At 52.6% G+C, this 7500-nt stretch overlaps 3 non-coding genes across 3 annotated transcripts in view; all 3 read right to left on the bottom strand.

Annotated features, from left to right (window-relative positions):
- LOC126429595 (large subunit ribosomal RNA) overlaps positions 1-306 on the bottom strand; it is a 4222-nt gene extending 3916 nt beyond the window's left edge. Inside the window, exon 1 of the ribosomal RNA XR_007576975.1 lies at positions 1-306. This exon is cut by the window's left edge and continues 3916 nt beyond it. This is a non-coding gene — a ribosomal RNA (large subunit ribosomal RNA).
- A 188-nt stretch (positions 307-494) lies between these two features.
- Positions 495-649, bottom strand: LOC126429580 (5.8S ribosomal RNA). Its single transcript, XR_007576962.1, has one exon. It is a non-coding gene; the product is annotated as a 5.8S ribosomal RNA (ribosomal RNA).
- Positions 650-1002: 353 nt separating this feature from the next.
- On the bottom strand, positions 1003-2911 carry LOC126429584 (small subunit ribosomal RNA). The gene has a single exon (XR_007576965.1). It is a non-coding gene; the product is annotated as a small subunit ribosomal RNA (ribosomal RNA).
- Between the last annotated feature and the right edge of the window lie 4589 nt (positions 2912-7500).

The following is a 7500-nucleotide window of genomic DNA, read 5'->3' as shown; positions in this document are numbered from 1 at the left end:
TGGAGCTGCACTCTCAAGCAACCCGACTCGAAGGAGAGGTCCCGCCGACGCTCGCACCGGCCGCTACGGGCCTGGCACCCTCTACGGGCCGTGGCCTCATTCAAGTTGGACTTGGGCTCGGCGCGAGGCGTCGGGGTAGTGGACCCTCCCAAACACCACATGCCACGACAGGCGGCAGCCTGCGGGGTTCGGTGCTGGACTCTTCCCTGTTCGCTCGCCGCTACTGGGGGAATCCTTGTTAGTTTCTTTTCCTCCGCTTAGTAATATGCTTAAATTCAGCGGGTAGTCTCGCCTGCTCTGAGGTCGTTGTACGAGGTGTCGCACGCCACACCGCCAGCCGGCTGTGCACGCTACCGAGTAAGTACCGGTATGCGAACCGCCAGGCGACGGGCGCGCATCGCACGTTTAAGGAGACGCGGCCGGCCCCACAGGCGGCCACGACACTCCCAGGTCTGCGAAGCGGGGCAAACGCCGCGCGCTTCAGTATACGTAGCCGACCCTCAGCCAGACGTGGCCCGGGAACGGAATCCATGGACCGCAATGTGCGTTCGAAACGTCGATGTTCATGTGTCCTGCAGTTCACATGTCGACGCGCAATTTGCTGCGTTCTTCATCGACCCACGAGCCGAGTGATCCACCGTCCTGGGTGATCTTTTCATAGTTTCCACCATCTCTTTCGAGACAGTTGCATAGGCGGGACTGAGGCGTGTGGCGGCCCTGTTCCAGCGTTCAGTGTCCAACGGCCTCACGGCCGATGGGCGTCGTACGGCTCCACACCGGAGCGGACAGGCAGTCGGGCGAAAGTCATTCAAAACCGGCGCCAGGCGCCAGGTGCCGCAGGCCAGCCGCTCCAGCGCTTCAGCGCTCGTACCACACAACATTGCCGTTAGTTTTGAGACGAACGCGTGGTTCCGCACGCGGCGCACGGCTACTGCGAGCCGTACAGGTAGCTGCGTGTTGCGCGACACGACACGCACATCGAAAGACATGCAGTCTAGTCGGTAATGATCCTTCCGCAGGTTCACCTACGGAAACCTTGTTACGACTTTTACTTCCTCTAAATGATCAAGTTTGGTCATCTTTCCGGTAGCATCGGCAACGACAGAGTCAATGCCGCGTACCAGTCCGAAGACCTCACTAAATCATTCAATCGGTAGTAGCGACGGGCGGTGTGTACAAAGGGCAGGGACGTAATCAACGCGAGCTTATGACTCGCGCTTACTGGGAATTCCTCGTTCATGGGGAACAATTGCAAGCCCCAATCCCTAGCACGAAGGAGGTTCAGCGGGTTACCCCGACCTTTCGGCCTAGGAAGACACGCTGATTCCTTCAGTGTAGCGCGCGTGCGGCCCAGAACATCTAAGGGCATCACAGACCTGTTATTGCTCAATCTCGTGCGGCTAGAAGCCGCCTGTCCCTCTAAGAAGAAAAGTAATCGCTGACAGCACGAAGGATGTCACGCGACTAGTTAGCAGGCTAGAGTCTCGTTCGTTATCGGAATTAACCAGACAAATCGCTCCACCAACTAAGAACGGCCATGCACCACCACCCACCGAATCAAGAAAGAGCTATCAATCTGTCAATCCTTCCGGTGTCCGGGCCTGGTGAGGTTTCCCGTGTTGAGTCAAATTAAGCCGCAGGCTCCACTCCTGGTGGTGCCCTTCCGTCAATTCCTTTAAGTTTCAGCTTTGCAACCATACTTCCCCCGGAACCCAAAAGCTTTGGTTTCCCGGAGGCTGCCCGCCGAGTCATCGGAGGAACTGCGGCGGATCGCTGGCTGGCATCGTTTATGGTTAGAACTAGGGCGGTATCTGATCGCCTTCGAACCTCTAACTTTCGTTCTTGATTAATGAAAACATACTTGGCAAATGCTTTCGCTTCTGTTCGTCTTGCGACGATCCAAGAATTTCACCTCTAACGTCGCAATACGAATGCCCCCGCCTGTCCCTATTAATCATTACCTCGGGTTCCGAAAACCAACAAAATAGAACCGAGGTCCTATTCCATTATTCCATGCACACAGTATTCAGGCGGGCTTGCCTGCTTTAAGCACTCTAATTTGTTCAAAGTAAACGTGCCGGCCCACCGAGACACTCAATAAAGAGCACCCTGGTAGGATTTCAACGGGGTCCGCCTCGGGACGCACGAGCACGCACGAGGCGGTCGCACGCCTTCGGCTCGCCCCACCGGCAGGACGTCCCACGATACATGCCAGTTAAACACCGACGGGCGGTGAACCAACAGCGTGGGACACAAATCCAACTACGAGCTTTTTAACCGCAACAACTTTAATATACGCTATTGGAGCTGGAATTACCGCGGCTGCTGGCACCAGACTTGCCCTCCAATAGATACTCGTTAAAGGATTTAAAGTGTACTCATTCCGATTACGGGGCCTCGGATGAGTCCCGTATCGTTATTTTTCGTCACTACCTCCCCGTGCCGGGAGTGGGTAATTTGCGCGCCTGCTGCCTTCCTTGGATGTGGTAGCCGTTTCTCAGGCTCCCTCTCCGGAATCGAACCCTGATTCCCCGTTACCCGTTACAACCATGGTAGGCGCAGAACCTACCATCGACAGTTGATAAGGCAGACATTTGAAAGATGCGTCGCCGGTACGAGGACCGTGCGATCAGCCCAAAGTTATTCAGAGTCACCAAGGCAAACGGACCGGACGAGCCGACCGATTGGTTTTGATCTAATAAAAGCGTCCCTTCCATCTCTGGTCGGGACTCTGTTTGCATGTATTAGCTCTAGAATTACCACAGTTATCCAAGTAACGTGGGTACGATCTAAGGAACCATAACTGATTTAATGAGCCATTCGCGGTTTCACCTTAATGCGGCTTGTACTGAGACATGCATGGCTTAATCTTTGAGACAAGCATATGACTACTGGCAGGATCAACCAGGGAGCTGCGTCAACTAGAGCTGAGCAGCCGGCCGCCCGGGAGTGTGTCCCGGGGGCCCGCGCGAACACGCAAGCGTCCGCTCAATTATTCTGCAAACAGGAGGAGGCTGAGCTCCCCTGCACAACACACCTCGAAACCCTCTCAGGTCCCGGCGGCGCGCAGCGCCGTCCTAAGTACTTGGTCGGGTTCGAGAGAGGCGCAATCGCCCGGAGTTAGGCGAGTAGACGCTTTAGGTGCGACCACCCGTGCTCCCAACTGAGCTTGCCGCTGCCGACAGAGGCCCGGGAGCGTGCTGTCGTGGCATTGCCGGCGGGAGACAACACGCGCCACCTACGGTGACCGGCAGCTCCAACGCCAGCGCCACAGAAGGACAAAAGCCCCACTTGGGTGCCGAAGCGAACTCTCCCAGCACAGCGCACGCGCCAACACGTCCGCACAGCTGCGATACAAACCACCTGCGAGAACCGCTGGGGCGACCGAGCAGCAGACGGCGTCGCGGCGCCGAGCGCCGGGCGGCGGCGCATCCTCAGCGCACACAGTCCTCAATCGGACCAGCACACTGCAGATGGCCACCGCGCTTCGCACCGGGCCCGCGAGGACCTACTTTGGCCGCAAGGCGCCGCGAGCAGGGGGCGCCGGCGCGCAGCTGCGCCGCCTGCCGCGTCCGTCGGCCGGCGCGCCTGCCACTGGCCGCCCCCACCAGCCGGCTGTAGCGCGTGCGCCCACGCACCGCGCTGCCAGCACGCCGGGCGGCCCCCCCTCACCGGCCGGGGACGGTCCCACCCAGCCACCGCCGCGTATCGCCTCACACCCAGATCCCCTTTCGCGTTCGTGGGCATGGTGGGTCCCCTTTCACGTTCGTGGGCATGGTGGGTATCCCTGAAACAACCGGTTAATAGCTCGACCGATCGTCGCCAACACTGATTCACCTCTAGCGAGAACAACCGCACCACAACGGGTTACCTGTTGTTCATTTGCGTAACGTCACCAGCAAACGTAGACGTCCATCGCCATTTGCAACGAGTATTGCATGCCTGTGTCAGGTGTCACAACACACTACGTCTGCCCACATAGACGCAACAACATGTGCACGCCTCGAGAACACGTGGAAGGTAGCCCCCGTACGTATGCGGTGTCCATTGCGCGAACGACTGTCAGCCGGCCTCTGCAGGATGTCGCAGATGTGGAACGCGGTGCAACATGCTATCACGGTGTGTGAGAAGAGACGACTACGTCCGAATACACGCTCCACTACATCAACAGACTGCTCATGCTGATCGCCATCCAGGGCGTCCGTTCCTCCCACACGTCTGAATGGCGTACCACACTGCAATCCAGCTCTTATAGGGAGACGACACGTAGCTGCGTGCACAATATTTGGACTGTATGGTCTGCCGTTGCTAGGCGCAGTCGTCGTACGGTCACACATGTGCCACGATGTATCATTCAGTACATACGGACCAATGTGCAGTACAGTTTGTGGGTTTTGCGTACATCGGCGGACAGGTGACAGGCCGTACCACAACGTAGGCTGAGTACGTCGGCATGCGAAGGGCATTGAACATGCAAACTTCTCAACGACCAGCTTGCGAAGGCAGGGGGGAAGGGGGGGGGGGGCATGTACGTCCTGCTGCTATCCACATTACAGTGTATAGCAGGAGCATGTGGAAAGTCAGCAACACCTGCAAGGTGTTTAACATGACGCGATACACAGGGGACCGGGCAGTGCGAATAGCGAACTATATTGCGAGGGTTGCGGTTAGGCAACACTACACTAATTTAACGAGTTGCATAACAATTACAGAGCAGGTTCAGCGACAACGTGCGTCAGGTTAAGGCGCAATATAGGTTAGGTTGAGGCACAATATAGGTTAGGTTAAGGCACAACATGGGTTACGTTAAGGCACAAATTGGGTTACGTTAAGGCACAACATGGGTTACGTTAAGGCACAACATGGGTTACGTTAAGGCACAAATTAGGTTACGTTAAGGCACAAATTAGGTTACGTTAAGGCACAAATTAGGTTACGTTAAGGCACAAATTAGGTTACGTTAAGGCACAAATTAGGTTACGTTAAGGCACAAATTAGGTTACGTTAAGGCACAAATTAGGTTACGTTAAGGCACAAATTAGGTTACGTTAAGGCACAAATTAGGTTACGTTAAGGCACAAATTAGGTTACGTTAAGGCACAAATTAGGTTACGTTAAGGCACAAATTAGGTTACGTTAAGGCACAAATTAGGTTACGTTAAGGCACAAATTAGGTTACGTTAAGGCACAAATTAGGTTACGTTAAGGCACAAATTAGGTTACGTTAAGGTACAATATGGGTTAGGTTAAGGTACAATATGGGTTAGGTTAAGGTACAATATGGGTTAGGTTAAGGTACAATATGGGTTAGGTTAAGGTACAATATGGGTTAGGTTAAGGCACAACGTAGGTTAGGTTAAGGCACAACGTAGGTTAGGTTAAGGCACAACATAGGTTAGGTTAAGGCACAACATAGGTTAGGTTAAGGCACAACATAGGTTCGGTTAAGGCACAACATAGGTTAGGTTAAGGCACAACATAGGTTAGGTTAAGGCACAACATAGGTTAGGTTAAGGCACAACATAGGTTAGGTTAAGGCACAACATAGGTTAGGTTAAGGCACAACATAGGTTAGGTTAAGGCACAACATAGGTTAGGTTAAGGCACAACATAGGTTAGGTTAAGGCACAACATAGGTTAGGTTAAGGCACAACGTAGGTTAGGTTAAGGCACAACGTAGGTTAGGTTAAGGCACAACGTAGGTTAGGTTAAGGCACAACGTAGGTTAGGTTAAGGCACAACGTAGGTTAGGTTAAGGCACAATGTAGGTTAGGTTAAGGCACAACGTAGGTTAGGTTAAGGCACAACGTAGGTTAGGTTAAGGCACAACGTAGGTTAGGTTAAGGCACAACGTAGGTTAGGTTAAGGCACAACATAGGTTAGGTTAAGGCACAACATAGGTTAGGTTAAGGCACAACATAGGTTAGGTTAAGGCACAACATAGGTTAGGTTAAGGCACAACATAGGTTAGGTTAAGGCACAACATAGGTTAGGTTAAGGCACAACATAGGTTAGGTTAAGGCACAACATAGGTTAGGTTAAGGCACAACATAGGTTAGGTTAAGGCACAACATAGGTTAGGTTAAGGCACAACATAGGTTAGGTTAAGGCACAACATAGGTTAGGTTAAGGCACAACATAGGTTAGGTTAAGGCACAACGTAGGTTAGGTTAAGGCACAACGTAGGTTAGGTTAAGGCACAACGTAGGTTAGGTTAAGGCACAACGTAGGTTAGGTTAAGGCACAACGTAGGTTAGGTTAAGGCACAACGTAGGTTAGGTTAAGGCACAACGTAGGTTAGGTTAAGGTACAACGTAGGTTAGGTTAAGGTACAACGTAGGTTAGGTTAAGGTACAACGTAGGTTAGGTTAAGGTACAACGTAGGTTAGGTTAAGGTACAACGTAGGTTAGGTTAAGGTACAACGTAGGTTAGGTTAAGGTACAACGTAGGTTAGGTTAAGGTACAACGTAGGTTAGGTTAAGGTACAACGTAGGTTAGGTGAAGGCGCAATGTAGGTTAGGTTAAGGTACGATATACCTTAGGTTAAGGTACAATATCGCTTAGGTTAAGGTACAATATAGCTTAGGTTAAGGTACACGTTGTAGGGAAAGGTGTATTTTGGGGGGGGAGGGGGCGGCAGGTTCGTTGATAGTGATTATCGTAAGTGCATGCCTGCGGGATCATCCGATTTGTCACGTCAGGATGCACTTGTGGCTCATGACAGGCGGCGCTCCGATTCCAAGGTTGTGGCAGATCTGTGTCTTTCATTCCTGCCATTGTTTGTGTACTGTGACAGGAGGCAGTATTGTGATGTTGGGTGCACCCCTGTGTAGGACATGTGTGGGTGTTCGTGGCTTAGCTGAGCAATGGCGGATGTCGGAAGGGTGGGATATTCTGTTTTCTGGGTGGACCTCCCGGTCTGGTTATGATAGTGTGGATTGTGTAATGTGGCGGAGAGGATGCACCGGATGTTCTTCCATGCTGGTGGTTAGATATTGTGTGTGTGCCTGTTAGAGGCAGAGAGTAGTGTGTGATAGTGTCTGGCTGACGTGTGGTTCTCATTGTGTGCAGAGTCTTTCAGCATGTATAGGGACGGTTGTATATATTATCTGTATTCTGATGGCTCTGCATCTATTACTAATCAGTGCCGTGTATACGGTTACTCTGGTTCCAGTCGAAACTGTTCTATCTCTGTACATTAGTGACACTGCGGCTCCACTATGTTGCCGCCCCTGTCGGCCGTTTCCCCCAGTGTGTGGCTAATGATTATCAGCAATCAGTCTATTAGTCAATACCGGTAGTGTGACGACGTGAAATGTCCGGGATGGGGGAAGCTACACGCTTCCCGTGGGTCAGGGCCTAGAAAGACTCTTCCCACGCAGGAGGCTCGGACTGTCATTACTCTTCCGAGAAATATATTTGCCCAGCGTTTTTTGCGACTGCGAGTGCGACGCGTACGAGTACCGACATGGATGGGGCGCTTCCTAGCTGATCGCTCA

Source organism: Schistocerca serialis, unplaced genomic scaffold, assembly GCF_023864345.2.
Source record: "Schistocerca serialis cubense isolate TAMUIC-IGC-003099 unplaced genomic scaffold, iqSchSeri2.2 HiC_scaffold_1026, whole genome shotgun sequence".
NCBI lineage: Eukaryota > Metazoa > Arthropoda > Insecta > Orthoptera > Acrididae > Schistocerca > Schistocerca serialis.
The sequence above is the reverse complement of the archived record's forward strand: the minus strand, read 5'-3'. Positions and strand labels throughout refer to the sequence as shown.